Consider the following 17,858-nt stretch of genomic DNA (forward strand, 5'->3'; position numbering starts at 1 on the left):
AGGCAGTCTGGGGCATGAGCAATGATGGCCCGTACGAAATTTCCGTTGATTCTGTAGCGGCTTCTACGTCGTAGTAAGGTTCGCAGAGCAAAAAAGGAAGGATTCCGTTAATGGAAAAAAAGAGAAAATGCCCATGTTGAATGTACCATCAAAAAGAAAAGCTACGAAGAAGGGGAGCGAAAAGAAAAAACATAAGAAATGACAATGTAAGAATCTACAAAATTTCATTATCTAAACGGAGTTTGAAGGATGGCGAAATGAAAAAATGTTCCCCCGAACAACTTTAGTAGAAAGGGTGCATTGACGAAGAAACGACTGGCCAGTTACGAAAAAACGCTGAAAATATCAAGACCCCCGAACGATGAACCATTTAGGAGGAAATTTAATGGACATAACAACTAGAAAACACAGATGAACGACAGAGGATATGGTACAAATTACGAACCCTAACACGAACGCATACGAAAATGGCTACGTTGCTTGATTGAAACGATTGCTCCTATGGTAACCACGAGCAGGGTTATTTGCATAGTTTCTAGAGTTTGGCATTATCTGAAAATTTGGCTACTTCTATTAAGATGGTTGCGATAGTATGTAAGTACCAATATTAACTTTTACCCGGCTTGCGTTGCAGTGCTACTTGAAGGAAAGCAAGTGTTCGTGCTTTAATTCTGTATGAAATGTTTTCTATATGCGTATTTTGTATGTTTCGATTGGCTTATATCACTTGATATCAAGGTTAATGAAGTTTCGGGTGAATTTAATTCTGTCAATTTCACTTTTAGACCTGCGCAGCACATTCTTCTTAAATTTGAGGACTCTGCAACGCATGCATAATTTATCCATTTTTTCAACAACTACACTTGGATGAAGACTGTAATCATAATTAGCACGGTAATGGAATGCAGGAAGATTTAAATCAGCTTACAGTGTTTATGTAGATTGAGCAGTGAGTATTCGAACGTTTTCCAGTCTTGCTTCATGTTGCTCGTCTGTTTCTGACGAACGGGCTTGAGCAGTGCGCACTCGAACGTTTTCCACTCTTGCTTCACGTTGCTCGTTTGTTTTTGAAGCTCATGATGCTTTTCTCTTTCGTGCTGAGGTGTAGATCGAGGAATCGTTTTTCATTTTGGTGGCATAATTGATTTCACAGCGAAAGTAATGCTTTGTGACGATTATTACAAATTTACTGTGAAAAAGTTAAGAAAATGCGTGAGAAATTATATATTTTACACTTTGATGAACGATAACATACTTTAAAATGTTTTAATTCAGGCAGTAGCATCACATTTCTCTTAAATAGCCGAGTCTGTTTATTAAATTCCAGGCAAATTAATATACTATTTGCGTTTTCCTGGTGGCGGCAGCATAATTTTTCTATATCGCGGAGCTTTCTGATTAAATTTTGTATATCTTACGTTTTGCAGAGTGACAACGCAAAGCTTTAAAATCACCCAGTTTTTAATCAAAAGTTCGTTAAATTTGCTTAAAATGTCTGTATATAAAGAGTGCGGACACCATGGGCTGGTTTTGAGGAAATCTTATGTAAGCAGTGACGTTTTTCTTGTCTGAAGGTCTAGCGTGGCAAGTTTCATAAATATCAGAATTAAACTGTAGATCTGCATACAAGACAGAGAAATAAATATCCTTATATATATATATATATATATATATGTAAGATAAAAATATATGAATCAAAATTATAGATTAAACTATAAAACATTAATTCTTCCTCTTTATTCTAAAATCGTAATAACTTCTCTGCATTGGGTCATTCAAATTAATCATGCGATCTTACGTAACCGCTAATGCAGATGCCTCTTGACCAATCACTAAATAACAAACAAAAACTTTAATCTTCGCGTGCTTCCATGCTTCATAACTACGCACTTCAGCTTTTGCTCTCTACTGTGCTAAGATGTAATTTCGCTGGCTTGCTTTTTATCCCAACAATATCAAAAATGTAAATCTTCTGTGGAAAGGCACGACTAGAGTGCCAAGTGATTGTGGCCACAAATATCAGTTGGAAATAAAAATGGAATTAAAACTCGACTGCCCAGTTCTTTAAATACTACACAATCAAAATTCTTCTTCAATATGGATCTAAGCACGCATCTACAGTGTTCTGCTCCGGCTTTTCCTTTGCTTTTATTATGACATATATATATGTATTAATGATGCGCTACTGTCAACAACGCTTGTTAAAAGATATTTCTGAAGAATATAACTTTTTAAAACCATGTTTCGCTCGGTTACATTGACAAACAAGAACGTTTATAATGTGGAAGATAAGTAAAAGAATTTGTGGTTTGGAAGTAACTTAATTTTCGGCTTCAAACTTAAACCTGATTTGAGAGAAACGGAAGTGGTAATACACGAGTCTTTCGAAAGTGAAAATGGAGGTTAATAATAGTATACACGATAGATAATATTTCCTCTATTTTAAATATTTGATTATTTTGTCATTCTTTTAAATTCATAATGTTTTTCTGCACTAAATGCTCCAGTTTCCATTACCGAATGCGTTACTATCCAAAAGGACACAAATTAGGAAACATTGCTCTACAAACGCATTAACTTCATCCACTTACGGCAGCTATTTCGAATATCTCTGATAATGCTTGCGTAATTTAGAAAGTTATTACGCGTGTAACCGGGATAAATTCCTTCCTTACTGACATTTGTAGCAGTTATTGAAGATTAACGGCAGGAATAGACTATTTGAAGATCAATACTTGATTTCCAATTTCCTGTTCATCTGACTGCTCTTGAATGCGCATGCGTATGGAAAGACGCATGTACTGATATATTATGCTAAATTTGATATGCCGTTTCACAGCTGAACTAATTATATTGTAATTCGAATTTAGAGGTGATGCAGGAATATTTCAGTCAGTGATAAAATTCTGTTTACTCTAAATAGATGTTGTTGATAATCGATAATGCATAGATTTCATTTATCTTTGATCTTAGAAAAGTGCATTTCTCATTAGCTTAACACAGTTGATTATTTAAAAAAGTATTTCCTGTCCATTTTTCGAAAACATTTTTTAACAAGAGCTTTTTTATATTATCGTAAGTAAAACAGTTTTTTAATATACTTTCTAATAGGTCAAAGGCAAAATTTATTACTCTACTTCTTATGTTCTTTACCATTTGTATCCAAAATAAAAGCATGGCTAAAAAGATATGCTTAGCACCACATAGAGTGCAAGGCAGACACTGCTACGTATTACTTTTTCTTAGTTTTAAAAATCTTGATCAAATAGGAGTATATGTGGTTTAGTATTTAGTATTTTTCTGTTTATAGATTTTTGCATTCAAAAAAGAAATTTATAAAGAAACGTTGGAGCTTCTTAAATAGATATTCTTTTTGAGATATAATTTAATTATATACGGCAATAATGATATAGTTTCATGAATTAGCATCAGTGACAGCGTAGTTACTTCTTTGTACGAAGTAAAGGAAGTATTGTAATCACGAAAATTTTCGGGTCTCTTATTTCAACGAAAATATCGATTTTGATTGCTATAGAATACAATATAATGATATTTTTGCGAAGAGCTAAATTGTACTGTCACCTGTAAGGTGCTTAAGGCTGTTCAGGCGTAAACGTGCGCTCCTTGCCACGAGGAATTTTGGGCTGACCATAGATCAGACAAGTGAGCATTAGCAACACCAACAACAATAAAGGACTCTTTATTCCAAAATTTATTGCAAAAGGGATTCAAAATAGATTTGAAATGGTACCTACATGCTTAGGTATTTCGCATATCTCAAAAACGATTTCTTTTTTATTGCAATCAACAGAGCCATATATATATATACTTGTATAATCTTCCCAAAAAGGGACACTCACTGAACCAGACATTTTCCCCTTTAAATAGAGGTGCCCATTCTTCAGAGGGTACGTACTAAAAATGCAATTTAATTAGAAATTCAGGTTATATGAGTTTTAAATAAATGATATATATGTAAATATGTAACATAGTGACAGGTATTTGTCTGAATTTGATGTTTTTGAAAAATGAAAAATTTTCAATAAAAAAAGTTTAATTATTGCAAAAACGCATGAAATGAGCAACAGAGTTTTGTGCTTACAGAAATTTATTGAAAACAATCCGTTACGTGAGCTTTTTTGAAAGTCTGTGCACTTCAAACACTTTTCTTCCCACGTGGATATTAAACTCATTAAAAATCTCAAGTCCTTCACGATCACCAACAAGTATCACAAATTGTTTTAATTGGGAGGTGTATCTCAAGGCATCTGTATAGGTTTTTATGTCACACTTTTCACCTGGCTCTTCTTTGTCTTCCTCGCTGCTTTCCAAGCTAATTTTATTAAAGCACACCTATTCAACTGAAGTTGAAATAAAAGATTTATGCCATAAATGGTGTCGTCAGCACACAAGTCTTCATAGATTTATAAATATTCTTGCATTTAATAACTGCTGCTGACTTTGACTAGTTCAAACAATTACTTTACATCAGTAGTATTTTCGATGAGGGCATTCGAAACTAGAGTTTCAAAGCCTGCTTTCTTAAAACTGTGCTGAACACAACTTTGTAGCGCAGATTTAACAGCCTCTATTATCCATTGAATGGCATTCAATACATTGACACATTTTGCTAGCTAATATCTCTGTTTTCATAACCAGCGTCACAAAAAACATGCCGTAAAAATAGTTTTCTGTAATAAAATTCGATACTTCTAATTATATCTTTGTCCAAAGTCTGTAATAATTACACTAAATTCACTGGTTTAAGTTTTACATTTAGTGTAGGGGTTGGTTGAATTGTCAAGTAATAGCAGAATCTCTTTACCCTGGTGTGCAAAAATTAAGGACTAGATGGTTTTTTCAATGCAACGTTGTGCAAAAGCGTTCCAAATAAACAAAAATACCATAAGATTCCCAAAATGTAAGAACATGGTAATGCAAGCAAAATTTCCCTAAAAAGAAATCAAAATGGTAGAAAGGAACTTTATTGAAAAAGTAGCATGGAGCACAATGCAAAAGAAGGCCTAAACATCCGTGTGACAGGACATTCAACAAGAAACATCCAGGCTTTAGTAGGGAATACTGCTGTGCAGTATTCCCTACTAAAGCTACAACTAAATATTCCTGTAGGTGGTGTATTATTGAAAAAAACGGCAAAAGAAGTTTCGCAAAGTCTGGGACTACAGAACTTCAAAGCATCAAATAATTGGTTAGACGAATTAAAGCTGTCTTAAAATTACTTTTAAGACTATTTGTGGTGAGAGGAAAGTAGTAGATATGCAACATGTAACAGACTGGATAAAAATGTTAAATGATGTGCAGTATTCCTTACTGCTGTGCAGGTTTCACATCAATTGTACATGCTGCATATGAGCTTGTCAATGAGTTGTGGCATTGTTGCCCGTTCCTCTCGTAGCACAAATCGCAGCTCCAGAGTCCTTACTGGCGATAAGTTACGTGCTGCCACGTGTGCCTTTAGAAAGTTCCATACATGCTGGATAGGATTTAGATCCATAGACCTTGTCGTTCAATCCCTGTGCCCAATATCCTCAATCTCCAACAGCTCTTCGACAACAACTGGGCGATGAGGTGGAGCCTTGTCGTCCATGAAGCGGAACTAAGGACCCATAGCACCTCTGAAAAGACGCATGTAAGGAAGGAGAACCTCGTTACAGTAGCAGTCCCGATGATTGAAACTCCTTGGAAAATGTGACGTTCGGTACGGCTACCACGCATTATGTCTCCCCAAACGAAAACTTCGCAACTTCAAAACCGGTCCCTTTTCATGATGTTGGAGGAGTTATTGCGTGTTTCCCGCTCTCTCCAGATGTATTTGAGTCTAGAATCGCAACTCAGACTAAAGCTAGTCTCATCCGTAAATAGTACTTGACCCCATTAATTATCTTTTCAATTCTGGTGTTCCCTGAACCACAGAAAACGTCTTCTCCGATGAGCAGGCGTTAATGGCATACACCTTATAGGTCGTCGTGAAAAGAGACCACCACTGTGCAGCCTCCTGGCCTTGGTAAAACGCAATATCGGTCATCCAATCGCCTGTTCCATATGTCTTGAGATTTCTCCTGCTGTTTGCTGACTCTTTTTCTTCTTGCCTACAGGGCAATACACCGATCATCCGCTGCTGTGGTTGATCGTTAAAGACCACTGCTGAATCGTCAGACCGCTATTCCTGTAGTTTGAAATGCTCTCCAAGTTCATGAAACACTACTGTGAGCAATCCCGACTCCACACTTGTCATACTTCGACCTTCTTCAGTCTTTCCAGTTATTCGATCTCGGGTAAAAGCGTCCAGATGTCATCTAACAGATTTATTTTTCGACATTTCACACTGATGCAAGAACTCGATGTCGTTTAAAATGATATATGCCGTGCAGTAGCTTCCCTAAAACGCTGAGTTCACACATCCAGCGGTCTTTACACCTCTCCGATACTCCCCTATTCCGTCTAGCTGCATATATGCGCATGTGCTAATGTACCTCATCCTAGTCGATATCCTGATTCGTTTTTCAGTCCGCTCTGCCTCTTCGTTCCACTGATAAGCTAATTTTCACACTTCATTCTTAATTTTTGCACACCAGTATATTTCTAGACATTGTTTCATCAAGAACAGTCAACCATTCTGAGATTATGTTTTGCGTAATTCATGACTTTTTATAATGATACCACTGGACTGCTAAAACTTTTATATTGATGTGTTTGAAGCATCTTGGTTTTCTGGCATTTCCAGTTACGTGTGGTTGTTCAAACTATCCTTCCATGTTACAGCAAAGGTTTAGAGAAGCAATTCCTTGTAGGTTTTACCACAAGTGTCCTTTTCTCCTTTGAAGCATAAAGTTTTATTAGGCAAAATTTGATAAATAATCCAATTTCATGTGCACTCTAGATGTTTTTAATCTCATGTCCTTCAGAAATTTCATTTAACATTTTTATCCAGTCTGTTACATGTTGCATATCTACTACTTTCCTCTCACCACAAATAGTCTTAAAAGTAATTTTAAGACAGCTTTAATTCGACTAACCAATTATTTGATGCTTTGAAGTTCTGTAGTCCCAGACTTTGCGAAATTTCTTTTGCCGTTTTTTTCAATAATACACCACCTACAGGAATATCACTTCGAACCACTTTCATAAATTTAAACAAAACGAAACCAACTAAACACTATAGTATAAATTTCACATTACGTAGTAATTCATAATATTTTTTTCCTTCTTTATCCTTTAGCACGTGACACTTGGCTTTTACTTATGCCGAATTTCTGCCCTAAATCTCTCAAACTAAGCTTTTCAGTTTCCGCTACGAGAATTACATCAACTTTTTGTTTTAATGCTAATTTTTCCTCTTCGAAGCCATGCTATATAACGAATGTAAAAATAACACGCAAGAGCAAAACTGCATTCCTTTTTTCCCCAGTCGTAGCAATAAAGAAGTTTTCTGAATATCCACATTTGTTAGATTCCTGTGCAGGTGGTTTATATATTTTGGCAAGCTATTTAGTTTTCGTGATGAACTTCATACTCCAAACATTTTGAATGATAGAAGAAATCAAAAATTATAAGGAATAGTCCCCTCAGAAATTCTAAAAAATTTGATGTTTGGCCGTCTTCTGTTGAATTTAAATTTTTTAAAGCTATCACATGTCTTATGTACTCATTATCTGGGTTATTGACTAATAAATCCTCTCAACATTTTGAATTTTTAAGACTGAAAGTCGCTAATAGAATACCTGTTGAGGCTGTTGTCATATATAGAGATCGCAGTAAAAATGAACACGAACGGACAAATAGCGGTGATTTTTTAAATTTTTTTTTTGGGGGGGGGGAAGGTAATATCTTTCAAGGGCAGAAATAACAATTTCTGTTCCGTATTCAGATGTGAATTGATTGCTATTTATATGTCTTTGGATTGTGTTTTAGATCGATATCTGTCTAGAGAAATATAGACAGCCGAAATATGATCTAATACCTACATAGTTCGTGAAGTATTAGAGAGTTTAAAGGAATAAGAAGTATCAAAAACTCAAGACTTTGTCCCATTCCACATTCCTCCATCTGCAATCGTTATTATCTCATGTAAATCTGTAATATAATAATATAGCTCTCAGACTAGTACAGGAGGGGACTTCCAAGCATCAGGTTTATGCTGAAGCTTTGACATGCCTTGAACTATGCTTAGAAGACATACTTTAAAAATTTTTAAAGACACGTTCCGACAGACTCATGGTGTCGTAGTGTATCTATTGTACTGTGCTCGGTTTCCAGTGCGAGAGGTAGGATAAAACGGCTCTTACTCGGTTGTTTTCAGGCTATTTACATAGCTTGAGATATTTCCGATTACTACAATACCTCCAAATTGCGTCAATTGTAAAAACTATGAAGCTTCTGCACAAGGTCGCCTTAGTGGTGTGGCGTTGGTGCCTGAAGATCTGATGAAGAGACCTAATTTCGTGTTGGAAGTTATGAAGGCGAATTTAGTCATGCGTTTGATCTTATTCAGATAAGAGGGATTAGTAGGAAGAAGAAGAAAAAGACAACATTTCCCCAAGAATAGTTCCATAGCTTCACAGAACACTGAAAGGTAGCGAAAATAGGTGCGGGTGAGCGATTAAGCGGCAAAGAAGAATATGCCTGGACAAGACCATTATGATCATCATTTGCGAAAAAGGTGTCAGATGAACATGGTATTTCTTCGAATATTGAATGTAGTTGTGGAGAAGAGGATGAAGGATTCTCAGATAATAAAACATGAGTGGAAGTTTGATGTACTTGAAAATAACGGCACGAAAAGTACGCATATTTGCATTGGCTTTGCTAATGTTATATTGTAGCCGCAAACTGTGTCTCCATTTAAAATTGTTAATTTATACTTATATTTATTTTTATAATTTTATATAAATCTTACAAATGGCAGAGATTTAAATTTGGAGCCGCAATCTGCACAACATCTTAAACTCAAGTTGTAATAAATAGGTCATTTAAAACCCACTAAGTATTTAACTCACAGATTTAGCAGAAATTCGCTTAAATCTTAATGAAAGGGTTAAATAAATTTAACTTAGCAATTAAAATAAATTTAAATTTGAAATTTAAAATTAAAATCCGTTAAATTTGAAATTTCTTTTCCTAAACATAATATATTTATATTTAAATTAGCACTTGAAATATTAGCCGACATTTTTCATCATATATTTCTAAATTTGTATTTTACATATTTTATGCTTATGATTGACCAAAACGTTTCTTTCCGTAAAATAAGAAGAAAGTAGTGAATTCAATGAGAAATAGTGTAAGCCATATATACATGTACTTTTTTTATAAAAGACAAATTTAACTGAAATGTAATTTTATGTTCTATTGAGCAAGGAAAAAATACATAAATAACATTCTCAAACAAATATTGATAAATGCCTTTATTCCGAACTCTTTCTAATTTTGAGAAAACAGTTTAATATATTTGAGGAAACTACATTAAAAGTTAAAACATTCCATCAATACGTATGTTTTAAAAGGTTTATTTTCTTTATTTTAGTTTCTTTTTTCGCTTTGAATGTATTAATGAGACGTCTTTTATGAACTTAACAATGGCAGTTTAAAAGTCAATTCATTTTTTCAACAAGTTTCCAATGAAGTATCCAGCACAAATCCCAGTGAAGTACAGAGAAAGAAGAAGAGGTGCATGTCCTTCTTTTGCTTTAAAAATGACATTATTTCTTCTGTTCAGAGAGGTAACATAATAATCATTTGGAACATTTCCTTTACGTTTCGTTGTCGCGAGGTCAGTTTTTGTTTGTTGCAGATATTTGTCGAGAGGAAGATCCGTCTTATTTTGTTCTTCGTTCTCGTTTAAGTTTCGTTTAGTGTATTCATGTTTGTCATTGTTACGGACATTATCGTCAGAATCTGGCAATATATTGGAAATTACGTGAGTGACGTTTTCTTCCATTGTTACTGTGTTACTTCGAAATGAGTCATTTCCACTCTTAGTCGTAAAATGATTAGTGTCACAGGAATCCTTTCTAAAGTTATCTGTCGGTAGGTCGGCTAAATTACTATAATCTTGATTGTGAGTATCTCCACAAATTGTGTTGATGCTCTTCTCACTTTTCTCAAGGGAACTCTCGCCTTTGATATCAGATTGAATCTTAGTGGATGTTTCATTTTGTGTGTCTTGATTTTTTGACACTTCACAGTTTTCAGCATCTATATCAGCGACTTCTTCTGATTCGATATTGCCAGATCCTTGAAATTGTTTACTATTCAATTCTTCACCATTGATAAAATTTTTATCAATCTCCGGTAGATCATTGTAAATTTCACGTCTGATGTCTTCCTTAATCGTTGTCAATACGCTTTCTTCAAAACATGCATTCTTGCTTTTTAGAGGAATTGTACTGTTTGAAGGGGAAAGAGTTGTATCATATTCTGTCCATAGATCTATTAAATTAATGTCATCTTGCCGGTTCATTTTACTAATGAAGATGGGGCTCATGCTTATCTCCTTATACGCCAATGGAATCTTACAGTAGATACGAGATTTCTTTTCATCCAAAATTTCTGGATATCGCCCTACAAGTGTTTCTCTTGTTTCTATCAAAAAGCTTCTAATACTATCATTTGAATCGACATAATTTAGTTTTGCACTTTCATCAGTTTTCATTTCGTTCCCGCAGAATATTTTCCCAAAATTGTCTTCATTTTCATTAACAGCAGAAATTTCTTGGGAAATTTTTCTATCTTGATAATATACAACACATTCCGTAGAAATGTTAGGAAGAAGAATATCGTTGTCTCGTCTAATACGTTTCTTAGTTGGCAACATTGATATATCCAGAATTTTTTGTGTTGCATCAAAATTCCTATTTTCATTAGGTTTCAAATTGTATGTATAAGTTTTATTACTTCTATTTGCACAAATTAATACATAAAACATTGTCATATAAAACAATATTAGCATACAACTTGCCTTCGATCCAAGATAGTTAAAAACGCTGGGAGCCAAAGCATTCGTTGGCACGAAAACCACAATCGCTGTTGGTATCAAGAAACAAAGTACGAAAATTATTTTACTTTTCAATCCATGCATTATGCACTTCAATCACCGTTTTACGGCTCTCTCTCACCACCTAACACAGTTTCTAATTATCAAATCGCTTTTCTATAAAGCTTTAAATTAGCAACTTAAATCACTTTCTGAAAGCAGTTCACTCCAGAAACAAAATAAAGTTTTATTTGAAATATATTGTTCAGATTAATTTTCCAACAATATTGGTCTCTTTCATTCCAAGAATACTTTAACAATGCAAAAAGATTTAATTGTTGTAAAAAATTGGAAACTTCATGGATAAAACCTTTTATGTATAATAATAATTAATATATATTTAATGTCGTTTTCTTAATATTTTACTGCTATACGGAAATTTTTGGTGCTGAAGTACATAAATCCGGAATTACAACTGTAACCGCGAAGTGAAAATTTACAGAGATATTTTAGAATTTTATAGTTAGATTATAAACACATTTCAAATTCATTGATTAATACATTACGATTTTTTTTAAGAAAACGCAATCTCTTTTTATAAAAAAAAATGTCTTTTTATAAAAATGTATCAAAATTTTTTTAAAAAATTATACGTGTGACTGTATATTTTACTCTGTTACTATGGAAGTAAACTCTTGAAATTAAACAAGTGCGACGAAAATGTAAAACATTACGCGTCTATGAAAGGAAGAAGAATTTCAGCCGAGGTGGTAGGATATAGTTGTTGCAACAACCTGTTCATTGTATTTATTCCAACATCTTTGCTTTATATTTTTACGGAATGGAATCTGTTATTACTCGTGATTTCATAATTAGTTTATTTGCTGACGGTATTGTAGCTTGGTGTAGTTGTCCAAACATTGACAATATCGAATCCAGTATAAACAATTTAATGTTCGAAATTCAGGATTTTGCTGGTGATCTCAAATTCAGTTTTAAGCCTCTTAACTCTATTACTGGATTATTTATAATAAAAATACGTCTATACAGTTAGAGTCGGAACATTTTCTTAAATGGTCACATCTTACAGTTTGACAGGAATTCCAAAACACTTGGGTTTGTCCTTGACACTGAAATCACCTGTTAGAAGCCCATCGATCTACTTTTATCTAAGGCTAGAAAGAGACTGAATATTTTTAAATTTATGTCCGGCTACAACTGACGACAAGATCCTAAGGAGAAAGTATCAGTCTTATAAGACTGATTTTCATATGTAGACTGATTTACATATGTAGGCTGGGATACAATTTTTAAAAAAATTGGAAACGTAACAACTGACTGCAGCACGCCTCGTTACTGGACTTCGCAAGACTACTATACTTGAAATCTTTCTCTTCCAATCTGTTTGCAAAGCTTGCGGCTGAGAAGTCTCTTTAATCTTACTATATATTTTGGCAAGCTATTTAGTTTTCGTGATGAACTTCATACTCCAAACATTTTGAATGATAGAAGAAATCAAAAATTATAAGGAATAGTCCCCTCAGAAATTCTAAAAAATTTGATGTTTGGCAGTCTTCTGTTGAATTTAAATTTTTTAAAGCTTCACATGTCTTATGTACTCATTATCTGGGTTATTGACTAATAAATCCTCTCAACATTTTGAATACTTAAGACTGAAAGTCGCTAATAGAATACCTGTTGAGGCTGTTGTCATATATAGAGATCGCAGTAAAAATGAAAATGAACGGACAAATAGCGGTGATTTTTTAAATTTTTTTTTTGGGGGGGAAGGTAATATCTTTCAAGGGCAGAAATAACAATTTTTGTTCCGTATTCAGATGTGAATTGATTGCTATTTATATGTGTTTGGATTGTGTTTTAGATCGATATCTGTGTAGATAAATATAGACAGCCGAAATATAATCTAATACCTACATAGTTCGTGAAATATTAGAGAGTTTAAAGGAATAAGAAGTATCGAAAACTCAAGATTTTGTCCCATTCCACATTCCTCCATCTGCAATCGTTATCATCTCATGTAAATCTGTAATATAATAATATAGCTCTTAGACTAGTAAAAGAGGGGACTTCCAAGCATCAGGTTTATGCTGAAGCTTTGGTATGCCTTGAACTATGCTTAGAAGACATACTTTAAAAATTTTTAAAGACACGTTCCGACAGACTCATGGTGTCGTAGTGTATCTATCGTACAGTGCTCGGTTTCCAGTGCGAGAGGTAGTATAAAACGGCTCTTACTCGGTTGTTTTCAGGCTATTTACATAGCTTGAGATATTTCCGTGGTACTACAATACCTCCAAATTGCGTCAATTGTAAAAACTATGAAGCTACTGCACAAGGTCGCCTTCGTGGCGTGGCGTTGGTGCCTGAAGATCTGATGAAGAGACCTAATTTCGTGTTGGAAGTTATGAAGGCGAATTAAGTCATGCGTTTGATCTTATTCAGATAAGAGGGATTAGTAGGAAGAAGAAGAAAAAGACAACATTTCCCCAAGAATAGTTCCATAGCTTCACAGACACTGAAAGGTAGCGAAAATCGGTGCGGGTGAGCGATTGAGCGGCAAAGAAGAATATGCCTGGAAAAGACCATTATGATCAACATTCGCGAAAAAAGTGTCAGATGAACATGGTATTTCTTCGAACACTGAATGTAGTTGTGGAGCTGAGGATGAAGGATTCTCAGATAATAAAACATGAGTGGAAGTTTGATGTACTTGAAAATAATGGCACGAAAAGTACGCATATTTGCATTGGCTTTGCTTATCAGGTTCAATGTTTCTTCTAACCTTCTTCGGAAACATACAATGACCTGACTAGAACAGAGAGCTTACTAAAGCTATGTTCACTAATTGTAGTAAGTAGACAGGATACAGACGAAGGGTATACAAAACCCTTTATTTTTTTTCTTTATATACAATGACTTCCGTACTTCGGAATACAATGACCCTCCACTCGGGGTCTAACTTAAAAGATATCAAAATAAAACTAAACTCTAATTTAACTTTAGAATAAGATTGGCCTTATAATAACAGGAAGCGTATGTAGCACAGAGACTGTGAACACTACAATACGTTTAATTTATCAAGAGGATTAAAACCTCTGGCCTGGAAGGCAAAGTAGCAACTGCGTAACTTCTAAGGTAAGCGGCCTGCTTCGAACTCACGGCTTCCTTTTTTTCTGCTTGGCAAAAAGGCCACACTTAAATACTTGGCGTTCGCCAGACAACTTTGCATAAACTCCTTCACGCTTATAATTCTGGCCGGAAGTAGAAAATAAGAAGTGATAGTAAAGATTTAAAATAAAATAAACGTTAGTAAAACTTAAGATCCTTACATGCTAATGTTATATTGTAGCCGCAAAATGTGTCTCCATTTAAAATTGTTAATTTATACTTATATTTATTTTTATAATTTTATATAAATCTTACAAATGGCAGAGATTTAAATTTGGAGCCGCAATCTGCACAACATCTTAAACTCAAGTTCTAATAAATAGGTCATTTAAAACCCACTAAGTATTTAACTCACAGATTTAGCAGAAATTCGCTTAAATCTTAAATGAAAGGGTTAAATAAATTTAACTTAGCAATTAAAATAAATTTAAATTTGAAATTTAAAATTAAAATCCGTTAAATTTGAAATTTCTTTTCCTAAACATAATATATTTATATTTAAATTAACACTTGAAATATTAGCCGACATTTTTCATCATATATTTCTAAATTTGTATTTTACATATTTTATGCTTATGATTGACCAAAACGTTTCTTTCCGTAAAATAAGAAGAAAGTAGTGAATTCAATGAGAAATAGTGTAAACCATATATACATGTACTTTTTTATAAAAGACAAATTTAACTGAAATGTAATTTTATGTTCTATTGAGCAAGGAAAAAATACATAAATAACATTCTCAAACAAATATTGATAAATGCCTTTATTCCGAACTCTTTCTAATTTTGAGAAAACAATTCTAATATATTTGAGGAAACTACATTAAAAGTTAAAACATTCCATCAATACGTATGTTTTAAAAGGTTTATTTTCTTTAATTTAGTTTTTTTTTCGCTTTGAATGTATTAATGAGACGTATTTTATGAACTTAACAATGGCAGTTTAAAAGTCAATTCATTTTTTCAACAAGTTTCCAATGAAGTATCCAGCACAAATCCCAGTGAAGTACAGAGACAGAAGCAGAGGTGCATGTCCTTCTATTGCTTTAAAAATGACATTATTTCTTCTGTTCAGAGAGGTAACATAATAATCATTTGGAACATTTCCTTTACGTTTCGTTGTCGCGAGGTCAGTTTTTGTTTGTTGCAGATATTTGTCGACAGGAAGATCCGTCTTATTTCGTTCTTCGTTCTCGTTTAAGTTTCGTTTAGTGTATTCATGTCTGTCATTGTTACGGACATTATCGCCAGAATCTGGAAATATATTGGAAATTTCGTGAGTGACGTTTTCTTCCATTGTTACAGTGTTACTTCGAAATGAGTCATTTCCACTCTTAGTCGTAAAATGATTAGTGTCACAAGAATCCTTTCTAAAGTTATCTGTCGGTAGGTCGGCTAAATTACTATAATCTTGATTGTGTGTATCTCCACGAATTGTGTTGATGCTCTTCTCACTTTTCTCAAGGGAACTCTCGCCTTTGATATCAGATTGAATCTTAATGGATGTTTCATTTTGTGTGTCTTGATTGTTTGACACTTCACAGTCTTCAGCATCTATATCAGGGACTTCTTCTGATTCGATATTGCCAGATCCTTGAAATTGTTTACTATTCACTTCTTCACCATTGATAAAATTTTTATCAATGTCCGGTAGATCATTGTAAATTTCACGTCTGATGTCTTCCTTAATCGTTGTCAATACGCTTTCTTCAAAACATGTATTCTTGCTTTTTAGAGGAATTGTACTGTTTGAAGGGGAAAGAGTTGTATCATATTCTGTCCATAGATCTATTAAATTAATGTCATATTGCCGGTTCATTTTACTAATGAAGATGGGGATCATGCTTATCTCCTTATACGCCAATGGAATCTTACAGTAGATACGAGATTTCTTTTCATCCGAAATTTCTGGATATCGCCCTACAAGTGTTTCTCTTGTTTCTATCAATAAGCTTCTAATGCTATCATTTGAATCGACATAATTTAGTTTTGCACTTTCATCAGTTTTCATTTCGTGCCCGCAGAATATTTTCCCAATATTGTCTTCATTTTCATTAACAGCAGAAATTTCTTGGGAAATTTTTCTACCTTGATAATATACAACACATTCCGTAGAAATGTTAGGAAGAAGAATATCGTTGTCTCGTCTAATACGTTTCTTAGTTGGCAACATTGATATATCCAGAATTTTTTGTGTTGCATCAAAATTCCTATTTTCATTAGGTTTCAAATTGTATGTATAAGTTTTATTACTTCTATTTGCACAAATTAATACATAAAACATTGTCATATAAAACAATATTAGCATACAACTTGTCTTCGATCCAAGATAGTTAAAAACGCTGGGAGCCAAAGCATTCGTTGGCACGAAAACCACAATCGCTGTTGGTATCAAGAAACAAAGTACGAAAATTATTTTACTTTTCAATCCATGCATTATGCACTTCAATCACCGTTTTACGGGTCTCTCTCACCACCTAACACAGTTTCTAATTATCAAATCGCTTTTCTATAAAGCTTTAAATTAGCAACTTAAATCACTTTCTGAAAGCAGTTCACTCCAGAAACAAAATAAAGTTTTATTTGAAATATATTTATTGTTCAGATTAATTTTCCAACAATATTGGTCTCTTTCATTCCAAGAATACTTTAACAATGCAAAATGATGTAATTGTTGAAAAAAATTGGAAACTTCATGGATAAAACCTTTTATGTATAATAATAATTAATATATATTTAATGTCGTTTTCTTAATATTATACTGCTATACGGAAATTTTCGGTGCTGAAGTACATAAATCCGGAATTACAACTGTAACCGCGAAGTGAAAATTTACAGAGATATTTTAGAATTTTATAGTTAGATTATAAACACATTTCAAATTCATTGATTAATACATTACGATTTTTTTTAAGAAAACGCAATCTCTTTTTATAAAAAAAAATCTCTTTTTATAAAAATGTATCAAAATTTTTTTAAAAAATTATACGTGTGACTGTATATTTTACTCTGTTACTATGGAAGTAAACTCTTGAAATTAAACAAGTGCGACGAAAATGTAAAACATTACGCGTCTATGAAAGGAAGAAGAATTTCAGCCGAGGTGGTAGGATATAGTTGTTGCAACAACCTGTTCATTGTATTTATTCCAACATCTTTGCTTTATATTTTTACGGAATGGAATCTGTTATTACTCGTGATTTCATAATTAGTTTATTTGCTGACGGTATTGTAGCTTGGTGTAGTTGTCCAAACATTGACAATATCGAATCCAGTATAAACAATTTAATGTTCGAAATTCAGGATTTTGCTGGTGATCTCAAATTCAGTTTTAAGCCTCTTAACTCTATTACTGGATTATTTATAATAAAAATACGTCTATACAGTTAGAGTCGGAACATTTTCTTAAATGGTCACATCTTACAGTTTGACAGGAATTCCAAAACACTTGGGTTTGTCCTTGACACTGAAATCACCTGTTAGAAGCCCATCGATCTACTTTTATCTAAGGCTAGAAAGAGACTGAATATTTTTAAATTTATGTCCGGCTACAACTGACGACAAGATCCTAAGGAGAAAGTATCAGTCTTATAAGACTGATTTTTATATGTAGACTGATTTACATATGTAGGCTGGGATACAATTTTTAAAAAAATTGGAAACGTAACAACTGACTG

This window comes from Stegodyphus dumicola, chromosome 5 (genome assembly GCF_044657685.1).
Source record: "Stegodyphus dumicola isolate Sdum_Otavi_A_Nest chromosome 5, ASM4465768v1".
In the NCBI taxonomy this organism is placed as follows: Eukaryota; Metazoa; Arthropoda; class Arachnida; order Araneae; family Eresidae; genus Stegodyphus; species Stegodyphus dumicola.